The sequence below is a fragment of the Physella acuta genome, unplaced genomic scaffold (assembly GCF_028476545.2).
Source record: "Physella acuta isolate Inbredline_101_S28 unplaced genomic scaffold, ASM2847654v3 ptg000264l, whole genome shotgun sequence".
Lineage (NCBI taxonomy): Eukaryota > Metazoa > Mollusca > Gastropoda > Physidae > Physella > Physella acuta.
The window spans coordinates 388,437-415,962 of NW_026731783.1; the positions used below are offsets into that span (position 1 = coordinate 388,437).

Consider the following 27,526-nt stretch of genomic DNA (forward strand, 5'->3'; position numbering starts at 1 on the left):
AGGGAAGAGAGTTCTAAATATTTACCATGCTTGAGGATATCTGCGAAAAAAATATATAATCTATATATATAATTCTCTTCTTGGAGACGTTAGAAAACAAGCTGTAAGCGCGCCTTGCAGTCCCCTCTCTTCCTCTCTAGGAAGTCACGCTAAATGTTTACAAATCGTAGAGCCGGGTTCAGTGACGGCTATTAGGGGCAGATAATTTAGTTTGAAACGACTGTAAACTTATGGGAGGTAGCTAAGAGGAGAGGCTGCTTTCACGGGGCGGGGGGGGGGGGGTTAGGGGTTGGGGGAAAACGAGGGGGGGGGGGGGGGGGGGGTATCGTCCTTAACGACTTACTGATAGTGTTTTAAAATAAATATTTTCAGTGACAGCAGTGGTACTGTCTATTTCACAAATTATGAATTACTGAAAAGTAGAAAATAAAACAACTAAATAGCGGCGTATGATATGCCGCGGGTCGGCTCGTATATCTTATAATTACACTTTTTAATTAATTGATTATGTTAGAAATAAAATAATAAAACATAACAACAGAAAAATTAAGTTTAATAATGGAATACAAACAATTTTTACCGTTAATAAAAAATAATTAAAAACTATGACTTAAAAGTAAACGTATTAGTAATAAATAAAAGTAATATTATTTTATTCACGGTCAAACTTATCCCCACGAGGCTACATATTTTTATAAATATTGATTTCGCTTATTTGTAATATGCGTTTCATTCTGATGCTTCTAAAAGCATTATTTAATCGGTGATGTTTCCCTTAGATTTTCGAAAAAAAAAAATAGAAATTGTATGTGACAAATCACATATATGTAATCTGCTTTTGATACAACGTAGTGTATATGCTTACACTTATTGTTATAACAAAACTTGTCGATGTTACATGAAACGGGTGATTTTAGATACTGATGTCCGATAATAAAATACGTGTGTTGGGTTGTTAGTAGTATTATAATCTCGATTAATTTTATGGTTAGAAATTAGGGTTAGGCGTATGGTAGGACTATTGTTGGGGTTAGTGTTAGGGACAGGGTTAGCATTGACATTAGCCAGCAATATGTGTATTTAGTTAACTACCAGTAACCTAACACGCCTTTTTTAAAGAAGATTCTATTATCGGACACTGGTATAAATATTCCCCCAGAAAACTATGTTCGCATCAACTACAACATATGTATTCGGCTTTCTATAACGCGGACGACACGCTATGTGTAGGCCTATATTTAACTTCAGTCTGTCAGAATATATTAGTCTTATAACAACATTTAGGATTTGCTAATAATAGATGTAGACTGGCTGATCTTCACATTTCAGCAAGAGTAACGTATAATTATATAAGTAGATATAATGTAATGTAAGATAATTTTGTATAGAATTGTATGTTTACTTAATTTTTAAAAAAAATAACAAAATAGCAAGCTGGCCGACTTGATGGTGACGATGTAACAGATGTAACATCATCATTCACTAAATGATTATGTACTGTACGTTTTGCCTACCAGTATATCACATGATCCTGACAACGTCTATGTGAGACCCTTGCTTTCCTAGTTATGATTATGACATAATCATATCGATACAGTGTACAGGTTAATATTTTCTCTGAAAAAAATTTTTTTCCCACATCATGAAAAAAGAATAAACGTCGTTGAATGTCATGTTTTGCGTTTTTCAGAAACATGTATGCGCAAAGATCACTGTTTTAAAGTATAATATTATATACTTTTTAAATTTAAAATAAGCATGCTGCTTCATAATCTTCACAGTTTTAAAGAAATAAAGTAGATTAGTAAAATTTATCCGTATTTTTTCATAAAGCGTTTTAATTCTTTATTATAACGAATTAGATAGCGATTATTATGCACGTTCCCTAATGTTATCTCCCTTGTACAGTTTAAATTAAATAAATTGCAACTGATATGCAAGTTTAGTTTTGTATTAAAAAGTGATATTAAAAAAAACAAGCCCCAAAATGACTAAACAATAGACTGCCAACAAGCAGAGCAGATCAATAACAAACAGCAAATCATTTTCTTTCTAGCCAAACAAGAGAATCAGGAATAGACGTTACTGCATGTTATTATTTCTTTTTATTTGACTAATTAAGAATAAACCATGTGTGATTAAAGAACCGTAAAAACGGACGAAAATTGATTAGCTGACTGTGATTGTGAGGTATGTTTCACCAGATGATGAGCTACCCGTTACACGTTTTTTCTTAACTTCCCTAGACATGGGTAGCTACACGGGGGAATGTATGGCTAAGGTTGTGCAGAACTATCTTTAGAATTTGGAGAAATATGTTTTAATAAGTGTTGGATAATATTGCTGCCAGTGCCACTATTCTCTACATGATGGCTATTTTTTTTTATACAATTTACTTTATTATCAGAATCTGACAGTCATAAACTCAAAGATCAAAACTTGTCGATTAAAAACGCGAATTAACTAACAACTGTGGTTTAAATTGTAAAATGAACCATTTCGGTGCACCGATTTACTTCAGTCAAATAAATGAAGAGACGCAACTTAATTATGTGTTTTCATTTACGTTTTATTTAATTGAAAGTCAAAGTTTGAAGTTAAAAAAAAATGAAAGAATGTTTTTAAAAAGTTTTTGTTTTCATGTACGTGTGGTTAATTTTCTACTTTCGATAAATTACAAAATGTTAGAAAAAACATATATATATATATATATATATATATATATATATATATATATATATATATATATGAAATTATGTACTCCACAAATATTGCACTCAATATTTCACTAAACGTTGGAGCTATCTTTCATGTATTATAATTCAGAAAGTCAATATTTTTTAACCAATGGCTTATATATAGATTTAAGTAAAGATGCAAATACGGAGCATGCTTGGTTGTCTGTTTGTCTGTCAGTGTGTCTGGTGTAGATTAAATCATGTCACTAAGTTTAAAATCATTTCAATTTAATGAATGTCTTCAAACTTCACTGGTACTAGATAACTGACAGTGTTATTTAATACAGTTGAAAATAAAACACAACTGCAATGAGTCCGTTCGAAAAAAAATGTAGTTTCCATCACACTTAAATGTGTCACCCCCACACACACACATACACAATCAAACAAATTGCATTTGATAGAGTGCACCAAAACATATCCCCTCACACCAACATGTTACTCTCTGTGTCACGTGTAGACAACAGGTTATGTGTCGAGTGTAGACAACATGTTATGTGTCGAGTGTAGACAACATGTTAAGTGTCGAGTGTAGACAACAGGTTATGTGTCGAGTGTAGACAACAGGTTATGTGTCGAGTGTAGACAACAGGTTATGTGTCGAGTGTAGACAACAGGTTATGTGTAGAGTGTAGACAACAGGTTATGTGTCGAGTGTAGACAACAGGTTATGTGTCGAGTGTAGACAACAGGTTATGTGTCGAGTGTAGACAACATGTTATGTGTCGAGTGTAGACAACATGCCATGTATCGATTGAAGACAACAAGTTATGCATTTTAATCCCAACAAGTCACACTGGTGAACATAATTGTATTGACCATTACGACTGTCCCTTATGTTAATTGTTCCTTTGTCAGAATAAACTTTTTTTTTTATTATTTAAATTGTAATGTATTTCACGGGCATTTAATCAAATGATAAGTGACCAAATTATATATTTCCTTTACAAGTATCAAAACTTACAATCATTACTGACTATTATTTCTTTACATATAATAAAGCAACCTAGCTTTATTTATACTTATATACGTGCAGTTGTTTATGGTTAATAAAAAAAAATCGATCTAAACCAAATAGAGTAAAAAAAAAGAAGAAAAAATGCAATAGGCTACTGCCTCAATAATTATTTGAGAATACCATAAGTAGCTGTTTGTACCAAGCGTTCCATCAAGCCAATATCTTTTCCAAACAACTCAAAGCGATTTTGCATGCCGGAAATCTGTTTGCGATCCTTTAGGCTGTAACCATGTCATGTGACATTTCTGTTCTATTTCATCAATAGATTCTCTCACTAACCCAAGCCTCACAGCATTCATGACTAATAGCTCAACCAGATTTGTGTTAATTTTGACAGTCTGGGCAATACTATCAAATGTCCGTTGTGTATCTGTTGCTGGCCTTTGGAATGTCATCTCCACCAAACATAACAGATTGATCTTGTTTCCTAGTTACAAGTTCATTGACTTTCAGATCCGGCTGAGTAGACCATTTATCCTTCAGTCCTATGAATGTGTCAATATCTCCGCTGTTAAAGGCATACAGATGATCAACCAGCCATTCTTTATCTGTGCCCTTCAAGGATGCCAAGATATCATGGGCAAGGAGCTCACCCAAATTGGATATTTTAGTCTCCACATAAAGGCTGGTGCTACGCCTCAAATAATTTATTTTAAACATAAATGGAACACAAATAATGCGACATATAACAAGTTTCACAAATAAATAATGTAGATGTAATTTAAAATACATAAATATAAAGGATAACAAAGGATTAAAAAAAAAACATGCCAACAGTATAGTCAAGGAGTCGACAATATTGCGAAGCGGAAGAGCCAACAGTTAAAATTTTCAAAATTTCCCTGATTTTAAAGAGCCACTAACATTTTTTTTTTTATTTCAAGTATTTTATTTTTTATTAAGATTATTAGTATTTGTGCAAGTAGCTGGAGAGCCGCATCTTGACGTCAAAAGAGCTGCATGCGGCTCGCGAGTCGCAGGTTGCAGATCCCTGGTATAGTCAAAGTAAAAGAAGTAATACTAGTAGGGTTTAGATTACTTGTATTTATACATGATGAATTAACATATTATTACATCCTGCCGCAATTTAAAATATAATTACACAACGTTCAAAATTAATCCTTACAATATATGGACAAAGCGCTTCTTATCAAACGCCAGCATTGGACAAACTACCTGTGATCAAAGACCCTATATGAACACAAAAAAAACCTGTGATCAAAGACACATATATGGACAAACCATCTGTTGTCAAATGCGGACAAGGCGCTTGTGATCACACACCCGTTGACAAACCACCTGTGATCAAAGACCCTCTGCTGAGAAAACACTTGTGGTCAAACCCCTATGGTCAAAACACCTGTGGTCAAAGGTCCGCGCACCTTATTAACTGCGTCAAGCTAGATTTAATTGTGTTTGTTTGTTGTTTTTTTTTTTTTTTTTGGTTACAATGCCGTTACAGCAATTTGATGATGATTAAAATAAAATTGTATTACTATCGATTACGTTGATATAATATATTGAAACCGTGCACAGCATTAACCTAGTAGATTAACACACATACATTATGCCTAGTCTAGCTAGAACAATGGTTCTTAACAGCAATTTCATGTGCGCATTCACCGACCTTTTCTATATAATAGTATCATCCACACTGAGAAAAATCATAAAGTGAATAATATAAGACGGGTGTGTGTCTTGACCTCCGCCGAACCCTTTAGACTGACTCACAAAACCTATGGGTGGGTACGATCGAACCAAGTTTAAGAACCACTGAGCTAAAATACTTGCTGTGGACGTCTAATATTAAGCGGGTCATGATTTGTTTTGATGTTAGATCTATGAGGCCTACAGAATAAAGTTAACATGTTGTTCTTGTGTTATTTTCCAATCGGAAACGGTTCGATGTGAGGATGATGTTGTAACTTACGGGGATATACAATTATGTAACTGGGGTACTAATGATTTAATCAACTCAAAAAGTAAGGACAAATATCTCGCTACCAGCAATCAGTAGGTTAAGAACTAAGGGAAAGGACTCTGAAGTTGACACAAAGAGCTTTAAATAGAACTCCCCGCGATACGAATGGATAGGATTGTTTCTTCCGCTGAGTTTTTCTAATTTTTCAAAAACAGTTGTAAAATAATCGCAATGTTTTAATAAGGGTTTTAAATAATGCCATTCTATCAAATACGAATAGTTTTTAAAAACATTTTAAAAATCATGTTGAAATTGCAAATACTATTAATACTATTGTAATGCTGTTGTAAATCGTAGTTTGTTTATTACTGTTATTTAAAATATGTATTAATACAGCTGGCTTTACAAACCTGCAGTTTGTTTTTTAGAATAAGAAAAAGTTAATTGATTGGTAAATATAAATGCTCGTTAAAAATTAAAATAATTCTAAATCGACAGTTTATTTATCTTGATTGAATATTTGAGTTAATTAAAATAAGCACACATACACTTTAATATTATTGACTGACTTGAACATTGTTAAAAAAATGTACATAATGGGTTAAATTTTCCAAATGGGAACGGATATATTTAAGTTGAATGTAACTCTATTAGTGTGAATTATATAGACATCCAAAAAAGATGTTTTTTTTTTACAAGAACAACCTCCACGTCGGATAACCTTCTGATTTGGGGTGGGGGGGTACCACAAATGACGTCACGTTTTTTAACGACTTGCAAACAGCCAGACCCTCACCCCCCCCCCGAGCCTAGCCCAGGACAGAGGCGCCTAAAATCTCTTGCCCAGAGGGGCGACAGGAAAACCTAACCTAACCTAATAAAAATGAATGTTTCCAATATACTACCGTCTTATTTCATAACATTTCAAAGGCGATAAATTAAAAGTTATTTCAACTGCACTTGATGCCATTGAATTTTATTTGTATATACTGCAAAAGGCCAATATTTGCATACTATTAAATTATAAAGAAAATATATTGATACACGGAAACAGGTTTAGCTTTATTCATACAGGTGTCTTAAAATAAGAGGTGACTACATTAATCATAAAAACGGAAGCAAAGTGTTATACATTTATCAAAGACAACAGATTAGGTCTGTTCAATTGACGATGAGACTTGCGTTCTAGTATGTTAACGTCAATTTTGTCACAGAAAGAAAGAAATATCTGTGGACGATAGAAATAATAGATTTTAGAAACATATCAATCATACCTAACGTAGCTGGTTATCTAGCAGAACAACAAAGAAAAGTACGGGTGATGTTTCCACTGAATGGGGACTTTATGGCATTATGGCATCAATTGACTCTAATGATTCTGCAGTTTGTAAGACACCATATCTTTTGAAAAAGGAGATGGAATACTACGGCTATATGATAAATTCCTGAGCACAGAATCACCCCCCCCCCCCCTTGCTGACCATTGTGTTTATGTTGTCAAACAATTACCATATCCAAAACAAGCCATAGAGTTTGATTGTTCGGTTTATAATGTCTGTTAATTCCTTTATGTAATGATTGTTTGCAAGAGTACAATAATAAAAGTTTTAAGTTAAAAATATTATTTTACTTTTTTTACCAGGCATTAAATGTTGTATACTGTATCGCTTAGAGTTCTCAATCAGCATAGATACTGTCTTGAACAAATTAAATTGTAGTTTAAATAAAATAAATAGGCATAATTATAAATAACTATTGCCATTTAGTACTTCGATTAAAATATAAGGGAGACAATTCATACAAAAATATGAGAAGAAATTCGTTTTGATAAATATTTAATTCTTTTTTTTAAATGGCCATTTTATTATAGAATAATAACAAGAAATCTAAAAAAGAAACGTATGTAAAATTAAACATTTAAGATCAAATGTTAAATTGCATTTATAAATGCTTAAATTATAAAAATTGAAAACAGGGTCTTATGTAAATAAGATTATATTAGACAGTTGATCTATCCGATATAGTAATAATTGCCGGAGAATACATTTCCATGCGAACTTTTTTTAACGATAACACTTATATGATCAGACAATAACCTATATCAGGGGTCGGCAACCTGCGGCTCGCGAGCCGCATGCGGGTCTTTTGATATCAGGATGCGGCTCTCCAGCTCCTTGAACAAATACTAATAATCTTAATAAAAAAATAAAATATTTGAAATAAAATAAATGTTAGTGGCTCTTTAAAACCAGGGAAATTTTGAAAATTGTAACTTTTGGCTCTTCCGCTTCAAAAGGTTGCCGACCCCTGACCTATATTGGTCAAGCAGAAACAATATAATAACAGTCAGCGGCGTAGGCAGGGGGGGTTAGGGGGGTTATAAACCCCCCCCCCCCCATGGACCCCAAAAACGACTACCATTTTTACGTTAAGCTACAGCTATTGACTTGTGTCGATATTATTTAGAGCTTAAACATTAAACACTTAAGCCTTGTAGCCTCTAGAACAACAATGTATATCATTGTGATGAGAATTGCCTGTAGAATTTAGTTACGATTTTTATTATCGTGCTAAAGCAGGGGTCTCCAAAATACGGCCCGCGGGCCAGATGCGGCCCGCGAGGTCCTCTCATCCGGCCCGCGTCGATCTTTTTGTCCATGGAATAAATGTTTGTTAGAGGTGGCTGAGAAACTATGCCCAGAAAATTCAAAACAATTTGAAATGTAGCTTTGGGTGCAAATACTATTATCCGCCGTGTTGCAGACATTGGTGAAAACATCGTGACTCAAATAGCGAAAAATGAAAGCAAGGTACGCAATTTTTTAATTGTAATGGATCAGTTGCTGGACAGCTGTTCCACATCTCAACTGCTTTTGTTCATTAGAGGTGTGGATGAAGACATAAACATAACACAAGAGCTGGCTTCCCTACTTAGAATGTATGGCACTGTTACCTAAGAGAATATAGATAGTTCAGAGACATGTTAAAAGATAGAAACACAGATTCGCAAGATTTACCATATTTCACAAAAGTAAGATGGCTAATTTGCGAGAAATTTTTCTGAGCAGAGTATTTAAGTTAAGAAAGGAAATAGGTGACTTCCTTGAAAGTAAAGGCAAGCCACAAGCTGATGCACTTACTGTCTGATGAAGAGTGGGTAAAGAAATCGGCCTTTGCTGCAAAAATGACTAGTCATTTAAATTTTCTGAACCTAAAACTACAAGAGATGGAAATTTAGTTTCTGATCTATACACCCATCTAAAGGCTTTCAGATCCAAACTTGTCATGTTTTTGGAACAAGTACAAGCCAACAACTTGACGCACTCTTAGTAGTGAAAGGTCTTTACGGCTGAAGCAACCACTGAGTTCCCCACGTCATTTGCATACGAGATCATCAAAGACCTTCAGCTGCAGTTTCAGTAGCGGTTTTCTGACTTGGATTCAAGAGCAGAAAAATGAAAATGTTTCAGAACCCATTTGAAGCAAATGTGGCCAATTGCAAAGATGAACTGCAGCTGGAGGTCATTAGAGACACGTTCAAAGAAGGGCGGGTGGGTTTTTATAAGTTTTTGCAAAAGGAAGATTTTCCTAATATTAAAAGTTTAGCATCAAAATACCTTTCAAATTTTGGAACAAAATTACCTGTGTGAACAAATATTTTCAAGATTGAAATACGCGAAGAACAGTTTGAGATCAAACTTGGACCTCGAGTGTGTTGTGGGCCACCCACAGTGTTTCTTTCACACTTTTTTCTCCGGGGCGGGGGGGGGGGGGACGGACAATTGAAATTTGTATATATTTCTATATAAATTATATTTCGTTAGGGGGGGGCGGTACATTTTCTTCGGGCGGGGGGGGGGGACCACTCCGAAGAGATGTCTTGAAGAAACTCTGGCCCCCCAACTGATATCTGATAGTTAATGCGGCCCTCGAGCTGAAAAGTTTGGAGACCCCTGTGCTAAAGTAATGTATAGTAATCTGGAACGCAGTAGGCCAAGGGAAAGTTGGCCAAGGTTAGATCAGTTAAGGAGTGTCGAATGGGAGGGGTGGGCTACGTGGGTAGGCCCTTGTTGTCTAGTATGCTTGTAGTGCAACCGGAAAGCGTCTAGAAATTAAAAACAAACAAAGGAATTGATTATTATTCGCATTGAGGTTCTATAATGTGTATGTTTTTACTACTTCAAACCATTTGAAATTCATTTCACTGATGGCGGATGAAACAAGGTAATTGAAAACTACTTAATTTTTAAAAAAGATAAGTAAACTGAAAATGATAAAGATGGCAGATGGAGGAGTAGTCAGGATTGAGGGGGGGGGGGGTAGAACCTTCAAAATGAGAATCCTTTACGTTAAGTTACAGCTGTTGACGTCGATGGACTTGTGTCGCTATCATTCAGTGCTTAAACAACAAACACTCAGGGTCGCAATAGGCGAAGGGAAAGCTGAACAAGGTTATCAGTTAAGTGGTGTAAAAGGGGGTGAGGGTGGGATGAATATTGGTACGTGTCAATTATAAAATACTACCGGATACGCATATGGCAGGAAAGCGTAGGCTTGACCCACAATTGTTGACACAAAACTTCGTGTTGGTAGATAGAAAAACTGCGTATTTGGTTATTAAATATAAATGTAGAACCAGGAACCTACACTACAATAGTCAATGTAGACAGAAAAGAAGACCGATAATAATTTATTTTCTTAATCATATAGTCGTGTTTTAATGTGTATCTTTTAACTACTTCAAGCAATTTAAATTCATCGATTGTATTACTTTTTTTAAATTTCCAAATTTTAAGAAACTACAATTATCGAAATAAAGTTTTTTTGAAAAAAGCTTACATATTATTGACTGTTTATGCTGCTTATAAACATATTCCTAAGGAGCTGAATGTTACATGTTAAGTCTTTTCTATTCTGGAAAATGAAAACATGAGCCACTGTCTCAAGACATTTTCAATCTGGTCAACATACAAAGAGATGTGTGTCAAGGGTGAACTTTCTGGTGTGTTAGGTATAGGCATAGAGAAGGTGGACGATCTAAACTCGACATTGTTAAAGCTGATTCAACTATCTGGTGTGTTAGGTATAGACATAGAGAAGGTGGACGATCTAAACTCGACATTGTTAAAGTTGATTCAACTATCTGGTGTGTTAGGTATAGACATAGAGAAGGTGGACGATCTAAACTCGACTTTGTTAAAGTTGATTCAACTATCTGGTGTGTTAGGTATAGACATAGAGAAGGTGGACGATCTAAACTCGACATTGTTAAAGCTGATTCAACTATCTGGTGTGTTAGGTATAGACATAGAGAAGGTGGACGATCTAAACTCGACATTGTTAAAGCTGATTCAACTATCTGGTGTGTTAGGTATAGACATAGAGAAGGTGGGCGATCTAAACTCGAGATTGTTAAAGTTGATTCAACTATCTGGTGTGTTAGGTATAGACATAGAGAAGGTGGACGATCTAAACTCGACATTGTTAACCCATATTCTGCTAGCGTCCCACTTATCGGACGCTTGTAAAAAAATTGCTAAAATTTATTAAAAACTAGTTAAAACACAAATTATGTTTCATTGTATTTGAAAATGGTTAGACTATTGAATTTGTGTGTGTTTTGTGAAAAAAATTAATTTAGAAAAATGTTATAGTGCCGGATTTGCAGGAGTTGTCAAAATGGCGGAAAAAAGAAAACATGCGCACAGGAAAATGCATATCTTCTAAAATATTAACATTTTAAGTGCAAAATACATTTGAAACTTGTAGCAGTACCATATTTCTATCTGATAAAAATTCAAGAATAACAATTTTTTTTACTACTTCGTTATATCAAGTGTACAACAAGCGTCCCATAAGTGGGACGCTAGCAACGAATTGCCCCATGTACATAGTTACACAAACGTCACATTTATTGGACACTAGCGAGAAACACATATGCAAATGTTTATGTTAAATGGTTATTTATGGTGAAACAATTGTTGACTATGTTAACTGCTGACTTTGGGGTGTTAAGTACTATTTATAGATATTTAATTATGACCTTGACCTATATTTATGCAGATTGTTACACAAACGTCACATTTATTGGACACTAGCGAGAAGCACAGATGCAAATATTTATGTTAAATGGTTAATTATGGTGAAACAATTGTTGACTTTGTTAACTGTTGACTTTAGAAGGTTAAGTATTATTTATAGATATTTAATTATGACCTTCACCTATATTTTCTTATATATTATTGTATTAAAAATTGCAAATATTGAAAAACTTACATTTTATTTTTAAGTTTTCAGAATTACGCTTACTGAAGTATTTAATATCATTGAATACAAACTAATTTAGTATTGCTGTAAATTTACTAGCGTGTGATATTAAAATTATAACAAACCAGAATAATAACAATGGCCACGATTGAGGTGAAATAATTCAGTCATGGGGGTCGGATAACTCTCTTCATATAAGAGCTCAAGCTACATATAGCAGAAATGTGAATTAGCTGTGTACTAGTGTCATGCCCCAATAATATTCCCATCCAAAGGTTCCCGATACCAGTTTTACTTTGTTAACTTTTTAAGGAGATTCCTGGTGTTAGATTGGGAGCTGTTCGCATAGTGAGGTGCATACATGGATGAGAGCCATGAACACTCAATACAAGCCCCCAGAAACAGATCCGTGCCCTAGACATAAGATGTCTGATGTCCTAATGTACGCCTGTGAGGGGGGGGGGGGGGAATAGTGAGGGTAACAAAAGAGAAGATGGCTGGATGACATCTGGGACTGGACCGGATCGTCTTTTGCAAATTCACTGAGGGTAGAGTTTCTTTCAGGCATCATTTCGGAGAGGGGTGGGGGGGGGGGGCTCTGCCCCCAGAACAAAACGGAATTTATCTACAAAACATACTTTTACCAATGTCCACCCTTCCCCTGAAATTTAAGTCCCCCCCCCCCCTGAAAATTTCAAGTACGCCCCCCCAAAAATCAATTATTTATATTTAATTATATTACAGTTTCGATGAATAATAACAATATTTGTGATCATGTATGTATAATTAGTTGTACTAGTCACAGCTTTACTTATTTCCAAGTGTTATTCACTTTGATGGATGCTAGATTGAAAGAAAACTAGACTTTTGAACAAAATTTCTGCATTTTAGACCATGGTATGGCTAACCCAATTGATCATTATCATTATTTTTAGCTGTCCTAAACAATGTAATCATTGGTCTAACAATACAAAATCAGTATAAAGCTTAATTTTCGCGTGATTAGCCATATTTCGTGATCAATGATTTTATTTTTCAATAAATGTACATGGGGCCGTTCGTTGCTAGCGTCCCATTTATGGGACGTTTTTTTAAAAAATCGATATTTAAAAAAGTATTGATTTAAAAAAAAAATCCATAGCCATTCCTTCATTCAGTGCCCAAAAGCTAAACCATATCAAAAAATTATAAAAATTTGAGACCTTGGGATAATATGGGTTAAAGCTGATTCAACTATCTGGTGTGTTAGGTATAGACATAGAGAAGGTGGGCCATCTAAACTCGAGATTGTTAAAGCTGATTCACCAAAATGCTGTCATCATTATTCTCTTTGTCGTCATTACCACCATTACATCCATTACCGTTATTTTACCACCTATATTTCCATCATTATAGTTAGGGCTGTGAGATGGTCTGCTTCTGTGGTTCGGTGTTCTACAAGCATGTAAAGCCTGCCACTACCATGTAAAGCCTGCCACTACCATGTAAAACCTGCCACTACCATGTAAAGCCTTCCTTTACCATGCAAAGCCTTCAACTGTCATAAACAGCCAATACACATCACAATAATGCAGATTATAATCGCTCGACAAAATGGATGTGCAATAGATACATACGTTGTAGGTTCGGGGTGATTGGTAAATGGGCGATATATACATGAGTGGCCAATGCCGGCTGCATACAACACAGACACACTTTATAAAACTAACACTGCCTTTTAAACTCTTGCATCACATATATGCTAGTTCTGCTGTAGACTGAAAGCAATTAAGACACATGCAAGACACATGTAAAAAACGTTTAGGACACATTTAAGGCACATTGAAGACGCGCTTCCACATTTCGTATGTAAGATATATTAAACACATACATGATTTAAACGTATGTGTTAAAAAAAACAGTTGTATTAATGCAATAACTATCAACTTCGTAAGAGATTGTAACGAGAAAATAGCAAGCTGCTATAACTTTCCATGCGTCTAGCTAAGTACTGGTAGGATTTCAATTTAATTATGAAATAACAGTAGAAATGACGTGGCTTACTAATGAGATAAATACCCTACAGTGTTACATTCATTGCAAATATCCGAATATATATTAAGTAATTATACAATTAGGCTAGAATGAATGGTTCTAGTATACTACTGTCTAATTCGAAGGGTGATAACCGAAAATATAAGTTCCATAGTAATTTGTATCATTGAGTTTTATTTTTATATACTAAAAAATGGTTGTATTAATGCAATAACTATCAACTTCGTAAGAGATTGTATAGAGAAAATGGCAAGCTGCTATATTTTTCCACGCGTCTAGCTAAGTACTGGTAGGATTTCAATTTAATTATATATATAACTAATATTCAACATAGATATTCGCTCTAATGCTGCTGAAGTGATACAAAAAATAGATCAAATGACTGCACTGGACTATAATAATAAATGATAGTAATAAACATCATACTCAACACCAGTAGTTAACAATCCCCTGCATTCAATCTGCGAATGATGACATAATCACACCTAGGTAAATGTCAAGTGTAGACAACACGTTCTTAGTTAAACTAGTTATGTTATGTATTGTGTTGTTTCTACTTCTATCTGATTGTAAAACTGATATACATCTTATATAAAGATGATATGATTTCGGCTCAGTTATGTATTGTAAAATGTATGACAAAGTATGGGGAGGCGCGAGACTTAGTAACAAACGTCAAAGATCTCAACTCTAGACTGTAAACATTAATAGACAATTCTCTAAGGTTTTGGCTTTTAATGAAGTAGAAGAGTGCCACTATAATGGCTCTGTAAAACAAATGTCACCATTTTCATGAATTAGATATCTAACCCAGGTTAAGATTCACTGCTCTCGTGGAAACGTGAGTGTGATGTATTGATTTTAGAACGTCTAATAGGTGATACTTTGACTTTTGAACATCTATTAGAAACATGTGTGATATTTTGACTTTAGAACAAATAATGGAAACATGTGTGATACTTTGACTTTAGAACGTCTACTAGAAACAAGTGTGATATTTTGACTTTAGAACATATAATAATGTGTGATATCTTTACTCTGAGTGGGGTTGATTAGTATTTAAGCAATAATTATTTTGTGGTCTGTAAATGTGTCTGTGTAAGATGTTTTACTTTAATTACCGTTATACTTTCATTAGTGAATATTCTGTTTAGCCTAGCTACGTTATCGTATATAATTTTGTAGTGTGTTGTTTTAGTGAAACAACATTTAGTTAATAAAATATCAATTTTATTTAATAATTTTATTTTTCCTAAAACAAAATACAACATATTTATAGTAACATTGTTTACATAAATTTGGAATGAATCAGTACATATGTTAATTTTATACAGGAAGAAGGTGGAAATACAACATTTTTACAGTACGCTGATTTGCGTTTCTTTGAGGGAAAAAAATAAAAATAAATTAGTTATATACAAGAAGCGAAAAAAAAAGAAATACAATTTATTTACAGTGACTTCTTTAACTTTTCTTTTAGTAAATAAATAAATTAATCATATGTGTGGGGGAAAAAAGGTAGTACATATATAAAGTTCTGGTGTATGTAGTTAGGTGGACTCGGGGTAGTTATACTTATTTGCACCCAGATTTGAACTTGGGACTTACGGGTTAGCAGTCCAGTTCTCTACCGCTGGACCATTCTTTCTCCATACTACGGAGGTGAGAAAAGAATAATTGTCGTAGGGACAGTTGCCTAGCGGGGTAAATATTTGAAGAGGGGTGGGTGCGTAAGGCGTGATTTTCCATATGGGATGTCTTGCTGGGTTTTGGGTTTGAATTATTTGTATTCATTGTTTTAAATATATTTCCTTTTACGATATCTTTAGTATGTAGTTAAAAAAAATAATTAAGAGAAATAATTGCTTTTTAATTTGTTTAGTACAAATATATTAAAAGGAGCTTATGAGCACCCCTATTTTACCATTTAAACAAGGGAAATAAGTAATGGGAGTATTTTGAACGTTTCCTATCTTTCACACTACAGCTCAGGAATATATATTTTTTTAAGCAACATGATGTGTTAGCTACTGTATAACATCACTACTGTAGTAGATCTGTTTAATATTTACAAAAGCTTTTAACGACAAGTCAAAAATGCAAGAAAATTATTTTTTAACTATAAAAAATTTGTTTAGGTCGGCTATGGGCTCTTAAATGGCGTGCCCCCCCCCCCCCCCGGGGCACTGTAGTTCCGACCCTGATTGTATATTCTTACAGCTGTTGTTATAACACACTTGTTGTTACATGAAACGGATGATTTTAGATACTGATGTCCGATAATAAAATAGGTGTGTTGGGTTGTTAGTAGTATTATATCCTCGCCTTATTTTATGGTTGGAAATTAGGGTTAGGCGTATAATAGGACTAGGGTTAGGGTTAGGGACAGAGTTAGCATTGACATTAGCCAGCCATGTGTGTATTTAGTTAACTACCAGTAACCTAACACGCCTTTTTTAAAGAAGATTCTAATATCGGAAACTGGTATACATATTCGCCCATGAAACTATGGCAGCATCAACTACAACATATGTATTCGGCTTTCTATAACTCGGACGACACGCTATGTGTAGGCCTATATTTAACTTCAGTCTGTCAGAATATATTAGTCTTATAACAACATTTAGGATTTGCCATTGATAGATGTAGACTGGCTTATCTTCACATTTCAGCAAAAGTAACGTATAATTATATAAGTAGATTCTGATTTGATAGCAATGTAATGTAAGATCATTTTTGTATAGAATTATATGTTTAGTTAAATTTAAAAAAAAAATTAAAAAATAGAAAGCCGACCGACTTGGTGATGACGATGTAACAGTATATCACACGATCCTAACAACGTCTATGTTAGACCCTTGCTTTTCTAGATATGAGTTTGTATCGGTTTATATTTTCTCCCAAAAAGAATGTTTCTAAATGAATAGGGTAACAGCAGTATTCATTGACTGTCATGTTTTGCATGTCTCAGAAACATAATTGCACATAGATTACTGTTTTAAAATATATAATTATATACTTTTTAAAATTTAAAATAAGCATGATGCTTCATGATATTCGCGGTTGTAGAGATAAAAAGTAGATTACTTATATTTACATCGTATTTTTCCTAAACGTTTTAATTCTTTTTTTTATGACGAACTAGATAGCGATTATTACGCATGTTCGTAATAGTTGTCTCCCTTGTATAGATGTATTTAAAGAAATTGCAACTGATATGCAAGTTTAGATTTGTATTAAAAAGAGATATTAAAAAAACAATTATTAAACATTTTGTTTCAATATAACACTATATACAGTGCAGGATTTACATATCGGCTAAACAGGCATTAAGTTAGTTCCCCAACTTTCTGTGGAGCCCCAACATGACTCAATAAATGACTGCCAACAAGCAGGGTAGATCAATAATAAACAATAGATAATTTTCTTTCCAGCCAAAAAAATAAATATATCTGGAATATATATAACAGCATTTTTATTTATTTATTTATAATTTTTTTTTTCAAAACACTGTGTGACTAAGAATAAACCATGTGTGATTAAAGAACCGTAGAAACGGCCTAAAATTGATCATCTGACTGTGATTGTGAGGTATGTTTCACCAGATGATGGGCTACCCGTTACACGTTTTTTTTTAACTTCCCTAGACATGGGTAGCTACACGGGGGAATGTATGGCTGAGGTTGTGTTCAACTACCTTTATAATGTGGAGAAAATATATTTTAGTAAATGTCGGATGATATTGCTGCATTTGCCACTATTCTCTACATGATGACTAAGGATTTTAATACAATTTAATTTGCTAAAATGAACATAAACTGAAAATCCTAAACTCAAAGAAAAAAAGTTGTCGATTAAAAAAGGTTTAAACAACAACTGTTGTTTAAATTATATAATGAACGTCTTCGGTGCATCGGTATCGTGCAGTAAAATAAATAAATAAATACGATTTAATTATGTGATTTTATTTATTTGTTTAAAAGTCAAAGTCTTGAAATAAGAAGATTTAGATAATTTCTATTTTTTTTTTTATTTTGTTGTTTTCTACTTTCGAGCAATTACAAAATATAAGAACAAACAAAAAAAGTATATGAAATTAAGTAGGCCTACTCAACACATATTGAACTCAATATTTCACTAAACGTTGGAGCTATCTTCATTTATCAAAATTCAGAAAGTCAATATTTTGTAAACAAAAATCGTATCTTTAGATATATATAAAGAAGGGAATACGGTGTATGTTTGGTTGTCTGTTTGTCTGTCAGTGTGTCTGGATTAGATTAAATAGTGTCACTTTAAATTAATTTATATTTGATGACTGTGATCAATCTTTACTGGTACTTGCATAACTGACAGTATCATTTAGTACAGTTGAAAAAAAAAATGTAAGTCCAAAAATGTATTTCCCATCAAACTAAAATGTTCCCCCAATACATGAATCTAAAAAAAGACACTCTTTAAGGCGATACAAAAGAAGAATCAATAACGTCAATCAAACCGACCTGATCGGTTGTCTTTGATAGAAGTATAACGCTTTGCCTCAATTTTAGTAATTAATTCATTCACCATTTTTTTAAAGACATATATAAGAAAACGATAAATTATGTTTGCTAGTATCAATACATTATTTTGAAAATTTAATTGTTTGCAATTTTTGTTATGTAAGAAGAAAACTGAATGATATCAAAAAATCATGAAGTTAATTTTTAAGTTATCGCCCTTAAAATGTTTTCGTAAAGACTAGACATTTGGAAACATTTATCTTTATTGCAATATTAATTGCGTATTTACTTAATATAGGGATATTTTCACTGGATGTAGCACTGTATCAGATTCATCACGTTAGTAATCCACGTCATGTCAACTGTTATTTCATAATTAAATTGAAATCCTAAAAGCACCTGGCTAGAGTCACGGAAAGTTATAGTAGCTTGCCATTTTCCTGACATAATATCTTAGGAAGTTGATAAAATATTACAATAATACAACTGTTGTTTAAACACACACACACACATTTAAATCATGTATAAGTTTAATATACTATCTTATAATCGAAATGTTGAAATGCGCCTTCAATATGCCTTAAATGTGTCTTGAATGTGTTTTAACTGTGTTTTATATGTGTCTTACATGTCTTAATTGCTTTCAGTCTACAGCAGGACTAGCATATATATGATACGAATGTTTAAAGAAACCTTGTTAGTTTTATAAAGTGTGTATGTGCTAGGGCCTTTATTGTATGCAGCCGGCATTGACCGCTCGTGTAGCTATCGTCCATCCACCCATCCCCCCCCCCCCCCCGCACCTACCACTCATGTATATATCGTTCATCCATTTTATCGAGCGATTATAATCTGTATTATTGTGATGTGTAACGGATGTTTGTGATAGTGTGATAGAACACCTAACTACAGTAGCAGACCATCTCACAGCACTAACTATAATGATGGCAATCGTGGAGGTAAAAATGATGGTAATGGCTGTGATGGTGGTGATGACGACGAGGAGAATGATGATAACAGCAGTTTGGTAAATCATGTTTAACAAAGTCGAGTTTAGTTTGTCCACCTTCTCTATGCCTATACCTAACACACCAGATAGTTGAATCAGCTTTACCAATGTCGAGTTTAGATCGTCCACCTTCTCTATGCCTATACCTAACACACCATATAGTTGAATCAGCTTTAACAATGTCGAGTCTAGATCGTCCACCTTCTCTATGTCTATACCTAACACACCAGAAAGTTCAACCTTGACACACAGCTCTTTGTATGTTGACCAGATTGAAAATGTCTTGAGACATGAGCTCACGTTTTCATTTACCAGAATAGAAAAGACTTAATATGTAACATTCAGATCCTTAGGAATATGTTTTTAAGCAGCATAAACAGCCAATAATATGTACAGTTTTTTTCAAAAAAGTTATTTCTATAATTGTAATTACCTAAAATGTGGCCACTTAAAAAAGTAATACAATGGATGCTGCACAATCTGTTATTTTTTGCACCTTGAAATTGTTACATTTTTTTTTAAATATGTGTTATGCATGTACATTCTCTTTAATGGGATACATTCAGTACAAATGCAATACAAGTCTGATTGTTCGACATTATGGGTGACTAGCTCTTTTTGATCATGTGTCTAACATTACATTTAAGAATGTTTTGACATTAATGATATTTTTTTAACGTATTTAATTAACGATACATATGACCCTCTTAACAAAACAAAATAATCACTACTCGCCCCGTAAGAATAATTGGATATCCGCCATCATATAACGCTTTAAAAAAAGTTCTGAGAAAACATAAGTCCAGGGATTTAGGGGTCGAAGTCATAAACAAGATAGGCAAGTATTTTCTTTTAAAAACCGTAAAGTTTATAATGTGTTGGCTCCAAATACGTTACCTTTCATACATAAAAAAATAAAGAAAAACAAATAGCAAATATGTTGTTAAAAATAACTGAAGCTAGTAATTGCTGCTGACAGAAACAAGCAAACAACAGCATATGATGACGATGATGTGATGACGATGATGACGATGATGTCCCAGAGCGTGTAGGTAACTTTAATGAATGTTCACATAATTATATGTAAATGACCGGTATAGTTGTGTAGCAGGGGCTAACCTCAAAGCTGGCATGATCTATTTTTAGTTAATTAATAAAAAAGTATTCTATAGATGTAAACCCACTTGTATATTAATTAAATGAAATTATTTTTCTGGTTAAAATAATGTAAATATTGCTTTATTTTTATATATAGAAATATTTAATGGTTATGTCCCATTTTATTTTTCAAAATGGTTGAAAGGGAGATAACATAATATTAAATTGCATAGACATCGGAATAAATTAAGTAAACAGCAAAAGAAATAACACAATGTACTTTTATATAAATAGAGGTATTTTAATCAAATCTCAATAGTTGTTTAAAAAATGCATGTTTTTTAATTATTTTTGGTTAAATGTTCTACGATTGTATAAACACTAAAAACTTACTGGTTAATAAATATTTTCTACTTATATAAACGAAACATTTTATACTACTTACGTTCACACTTAGCTATTACTTTGGGCATAATTGTTCCGGTTTTTTTTTCCAAAACTAAAATAATAATTTAAAAAATAAATAAAATACAGTGATTTCAGCTAATACGAAGACCCCTTTTGAACTTAATGCAATCAATTTCAGAAGAGATACACGCCTGAAATAGTTTTAGGGAAATAACAAACCAGACTAGGACAGTGACTTTTAAATCCATCTCAGCGTCTGATTGGATAATTATGTCACGTGATTCGCCCAATCTGTTAAAACGATCTCACGTTCAGTGTAAGCAAAGAAAGTGCTTATGTTGGTAAATGGAATAAACGTGCATTCGCCGGTCAAAATTAATTTTGTTTTGCTGCTAATTATTGACATACTTCCTTTTGAGGAAAGCTGAAAGCTGACTTACTAATTTGTAAAATCTATATTATTTATCCCAGTTACATAGCGCATACACACTTTAGTAGGTCTATATATTATTCAACATATATACTCATATTAGTGCTTGTGAAGCAACCTCTCCAATTGAGATAATTTTGTTGAGTACTCTTTTGTACGGCGTTGTGTCTCATACAGTAAAAGAAAAAAAAAATGCACGCGTTTAAAGTTATGACTACCACATACTGTTTAATCTGGAAATTAAATGTTTGTATTAAAGTTCTCAACCAGTTTAGATAATAGCTAAAACAAAATGTCTTTTTATTTAAACTTGAAATACGTAGTACTATTGCGATTTCTAATCTTGAAGAAAAGGCCATGGGAGACAACTCAAATAAACTAACAGAGCAAAATATTATAATAAATAAAAGACATACTTTTTTTTAAAAAAAGCAAAGTACTAATAAAACAAGTAAAAAAATTTAATTAGTTTTAGAAAATATTTAAAAGTAAATCACAAAAGCTAACATGTATTAAAACAGTATTAAGTTATACAATTTGAAAACATTAACTTTCCTTTAATTGAAACCGTTTTTATAGATAAATGATCTAAACGGTTTTATTAACATTGAAATGTGTTAGTAAATTCGATTGTATATTATTTTTTTTTCAATAATACATTTATTAAACTCTAGTTATAAGCCAATAACCCATCATTGGTCAGGTCGAACCAATAAAATAACAGTGGAACGAACTGACTGGTCAAGTGTAACGGTCATCTGATCAGGACCGGCGCTACCTATAAGGCGAACTAGGCGGTCCCCTATGTGCTATCCATAAGGGTAGGTGGGGGGGGGGGTGCAAAAATGTGTAATTCTACATAAACATTTCCCTACATACACTCTCCCAAATACATATATTGGTCTCAGTGTAACGGTCTGAGTTATATATTGCTAAACAATAGTAAGGAAAAGTGGTTCCAAAAGTGGTTCCACTTTGTGTTGCCAGAAAGCATATTTTTGAACCAAAATTGAATATTTTATAACATTTTTGAAATAAGTAAAAATCACTTCCGGTTTTTACTAAGGCTAGAATTTTAAACACAAAATTACTAATAATATAATAGTAATTTACAAACATTTTAATTTTAATTTGGATTAGTATAGTCAGGGTGTTGTGGTACAAGGGGATGTTATATTATTTAATATAAATAAACTACTAGGCTATATTCCAATGTAATAATAAGTAAAGCATAATTAATATCAACATTTTCATATAGGCCATATCAATCTAGATCGACCTCTGACTATCGGGTCATCTATTAACGATGTTACAACGATGCCAGCCCTCCCCGTTCCTCAAAAAAGTAAACCTAACCCCACCCCCCCCCCCCCCTCGCTGTTGCAGCGATTTTCATAAAATATTTAGACCTATGGGTTTTTCCAACCTTCAATGTAGGCCTATTGATGCATTATTTTATAACAATTTATAAAACAACTTTTAATAATGCAAATTAAAGGCTTAAATTCAGTTTCTTAACATGAGTGTTTGTTGAACATGGAGAAGTGTCATCTTACTTTCTGAACCCCCTCCCCCTTGACACAAAGGTCCAAATCTCCCCCACCACCTCAAAGTCTGTTATGGACGACCACTTCAGCATTTTGCTATTATTTATAGGATTTTCATTAATTAGTCATACAAACCTGATTACATTTGCTGCTGTGATGGTATCTCTGTCATTACAATTATTAAATAGTTTACTTAACTCAACATTTCCCCTAGCCTCTTTTGCTATAGCTGCCTATCCTTATACTTATATAAAACATCTTTTCCTCAAATATCTGGAATGCATCTGATCAGCAACAGTCGGTTTCTTTTGAAATATATAAACAATTACAACATGTTCATAAACTTGCACGGCCAATAACAACACATTACTAGGAAACAGGCAGTGATTATAGTTTGTTGTATTTGTGGTTGATGGTTAGTTATCAGCCATGCTTCACTAAGCCTGGTCTACATTTATATGCTGGTATGGCTAGAATTGACAAAAACCCATATTCTTGATTCTTCCTGTATCATTATGTTTTACAGCTATGATAGATAATTGCAAATGTAAGACTTATAGTGGTACTACATATTTGTGAACACATTTGCTAAAGCAAAAGTTCTTGAGTTGAAATTTTAATCCTTTAGGTTGTCTCTGATTCAAATTCAAAGCAGCTTTAACTGATACCTAAACTTAGTAAAAGCTGTTTGACATTTTGCTGACCATACAATTTATTAATATGGAAGGGAAACAAAACTAGGTGAAATCTACTTCAGCACCATATTCTTAAAAAATATTTATAGTTCGCCAGTTTATGTTAATTATTGAATTAATGTAGCAATAATTAGTTTCCGACCCTTTCAACTAGTCAACTTAAGTTGTTTCCCTACATAGAAAATGCTTCACTGTCCCATTGACCTTCTCTGAAAAATTTCCTTTCCTCTCCCCACCCAGACTTCTGACACTTTTATTTGACCTTCACCCCTTTTACTGTCATCCTTTTCAATCTTTTCATAATCAACTACATGACATCATGTAAATATTCATTATGTACATTTGCAAAACCTTTCGTTTTCATTTGGTGTTCATAATTATGTAAACAATTATATGTTGATGTAAAAAAAAAAAGCTCTGTTTTTAAAGCGTGAGTGCAGACTATAATTAATTACAGTAATATAATTAGAAATCGAATAATATAATTATTAAATACTATTTAAAGTAGTTACATCAATGTAGGCATTGACCTTGCATGCCTTTTTAAATTTTGGTTAATTCTGGCTTATAACTTCTTGTTTACAGTTTCAAGCATGCCTCTAGATTTGTGTTTGTTAATTGGCTTCTTACTTTACGTTTTAATACATTTAAGGCAAGTGAACGCTCGCTCTCACGAATATGCTTATCTAAAGATCGTCAGCACTCCAGATGTCAACTTCTCCTACCTTACTGTTGCATTCTGGAATCATTCACTATTATATTAGAATAACCATTTAGGGGGGGGGGGGGGTTGGGGACAGCATCGGGTGACACCATTTAGGGGGGGGGGGGTTGGGGACAGCATCGGGTGACACCATATAGTGGGGGATGGGGACAGCATCGGGTGACACCATTTAGGGGGGGGGGGATGGGGGACAGCATCGGGTGAAACCATTTAGGGGGGGGGATGGGGGACAGCATCGGGTGACACCATTTAGAGGGGGGGGGGGGATGGGGGACAGCATCGGGTGACACCATTTAGGGGGGGGGGGATGGGGGACAGCATCGGGTGACACCATTTAGGGGGGGATGGGGACAGCATCGGGGGGGGGGGTGGGGACAGCATCGGGTGACATCATTTAGGGGGGGGTGGGGACAGCATCGGGTGACACCATATAGAGGGGGGGATGGGGACAGCATCGGGTGACACCATTTAGAGGGGGGGATGGGGGACAGCATCGGGTGACACCATTTAGGGGGGGGGATGGGGACAGCATCGGGTGACACCATGTAGGGGGGGGGGGGGGATGGGGACAGCATCGGGTGACACCATTTAGAGGGGGGGATGGGGGACAGCATTGGGTGACACCATTTAGGGGGGGGGGGGATGGGGACAGCATCGGGTGACACCATTTAGAGGGGGGGGATGGGGGACAGCATCGGGTGACACCATTTAGGGGGGGATGGGGACAGCATCGGGGGGGGGGGGTGGGGACAGCATCGGGTGACATCATTTAGGGGGGGGGGGTGGGGACAGCATCGGGTGACACCATATAGAGGGGGGGGGGATGGGGACAGCATCGGGTGACACCATTTAGAGGGGGGGATGGGGACAGCATCGGGTGACACCATTTAGGGGGGGGGGATGGGGGACAGCATCGGGTGACACCATTTAGAGGGGGGGGATGGGGACAGCATCGGGGGATGGGGACAGCATCGGGTGACACCATATAGTGGGGGATGGGGACAGCATCGGGTGACACCATTTAGGGGGGGGATGGGGGACAGCATCGGGTGACACCATTTAGAGGGGTGGATGGGGGACAGCATCGGGTGACACCATTTAGGGGGGGGGATGGGGGACAGCATCGGGTGACACCATTTAGGGGGGGATGGGGACAGCATCGGATGACACCATTTAGGGGGGGGGATGGGGACAGCATCGGGTGAAACCATTTAGGGGGGGGATGGGGGACAGCATCGGGTGAAACCATTTAGGGGGGGGGGGGGATGGGGGACAGCATCGGGTGACACCATTTAGGGGGGGATGGGGACAGCATCGGGTGAAACCATTTAGGGGGGGGGGATGGGGGACAGCATCGGGTGACACCATTTAGAGGGGGGGATGGGGACAGCATCGGGTGACACCATTTAGAGGGGGGGATAGGGACAGCATCGGGTGAAACCATTTAGGGGGGGGGGGATGGGGGACAGCATCGGGTGACACCATTTAGAGGGGGGGATGGGGACAGCATCGGGTGACACCATTTAGACGGGGGGGGATGGGGACAGCATCGGGTGACACCATTTAGAGGGGGGGATGGGGGACAGCATCGGGTGACACCATTTAGGGGGGGGGGATGGGGACAGCATCGGGTGACACCATTTAGAGGTGGGGGGATGGGGGACAGCATCGGGTGACACCATTTAGGGGGGGGGGATGGGGGACAGCATCGGGTGACACCATTTAGGGGGGATGGGGACAGCATCGGGTGAAACCATTTAGGGGGGGGATGGGGGACAGCATCGGGTGACACCATTTAGAGGGGGGGGATGGGGACAGCATCGGGTGACACCATTTAGAGGGGGGATGGGGACAGCATCGGGTGACACCATTTTGAGGGGGGGGGGGGGATGGGGGACAGCATCGGTTGACACCATTTAGGGGGGGGGGATGGGGGACAGCATCGGGTGACACCATTTAGGGGGGGGGGATGGGGACAGCATCGGGGGATGGGGACAGCATCGGGGGATGGGGACAGCATCGGGTGACACCATATAGTGGGGGATGGGGACAGCATCGGATGAGACCATTTAGGGGGGGGGGGGGATGGGGGACAGCATCGGGTGAAACCATTTAGGGGGGGAAGCGGGACAACATCGGGTGACACCATTTAGGGGGGGATGGGGGACAGCATCGGGTGACACCATTTAGGGGGGGATGGGGACAGCATCGGGTGACACCATTTAGGGGGGGATGGGGACAGCATCGGGGGGGGTGGGGACAGCATCGGGTGACATCATTTAGGGGGGGGGGGTTGGGGACAGCATCGGGTGACACCATTTAGAGGGGGGGGGATGGGGGACAGCATCGGGTGACACCATATAGTGGGGGATGGGGACAGCATCGGGTGACACCATATAGTGGGGGGGGGAGAAGGGGACAGCATCGGGTGACACCATATAGTGGGGGATGGGGACAGCATCGGGTGACACCATTTATGGGGTGACACCAATGTATAAAAGCTATAAATATTTAGATTAAAAATTATCATTCCAGTTAAAAAAAAAATAGATTAATTAGAGTTTAAAAGTCTTTCAATTAAGAAAAAAATTGACAAATCGCGTTTGTGTTGGTGGAGGGGGGGATGACACCATGATGTAAACCTGCAAACGATATAGAAAACAATACTACATACAGCTATATTATAGTTGAGGCTTGTTAGCATTATCTGGCACAGTTTAAAACTATGTGGAGGGGGGGGGGGTGACACTAACAAAATTTTGCCTGAGTGGAAATACATTTTAAAATATGTTCAAATCAACTAAATCATCGTTTATATTAATAGAATTTTGCTATGAGATATTTTGTGTGAGATATTTTCTCTAAGATTATGTTTCCAATCTGTAGCCAATTTAACTATACCCTTGTATTTGTGTAATATACATCAGGTATTTTCAGAATTGCAATCTATACATTTGTTTTAGGGCTACTGTGTTTTCTAGTGTTTTCGGGGGGGGGGGGGCAGACCCTAGTAAAAATGGATGTTTACTATATAAATTCCATCTCGAAGATGCCTGGAAGAAACTCTGGTTTTCTACAGTGTTCTCTCCTGTTTTTCGACGTTTCTACTGTCTAAATAGCCGGTTGGCTAATGTT

General features: G+C 35.9%; 1 pseudogene; it reads left to right on the forward strand.

Moving 5' to 3' along the window:
• LOC131939061 (26S proteasome non-ATPase regulatory subunit 13-like) overlaps positions 1-27,526 on the forward strand; it is an 83,344-nt pseudogene that overhangs the window by 7,363 nt on the left and 48,455 nt on the right.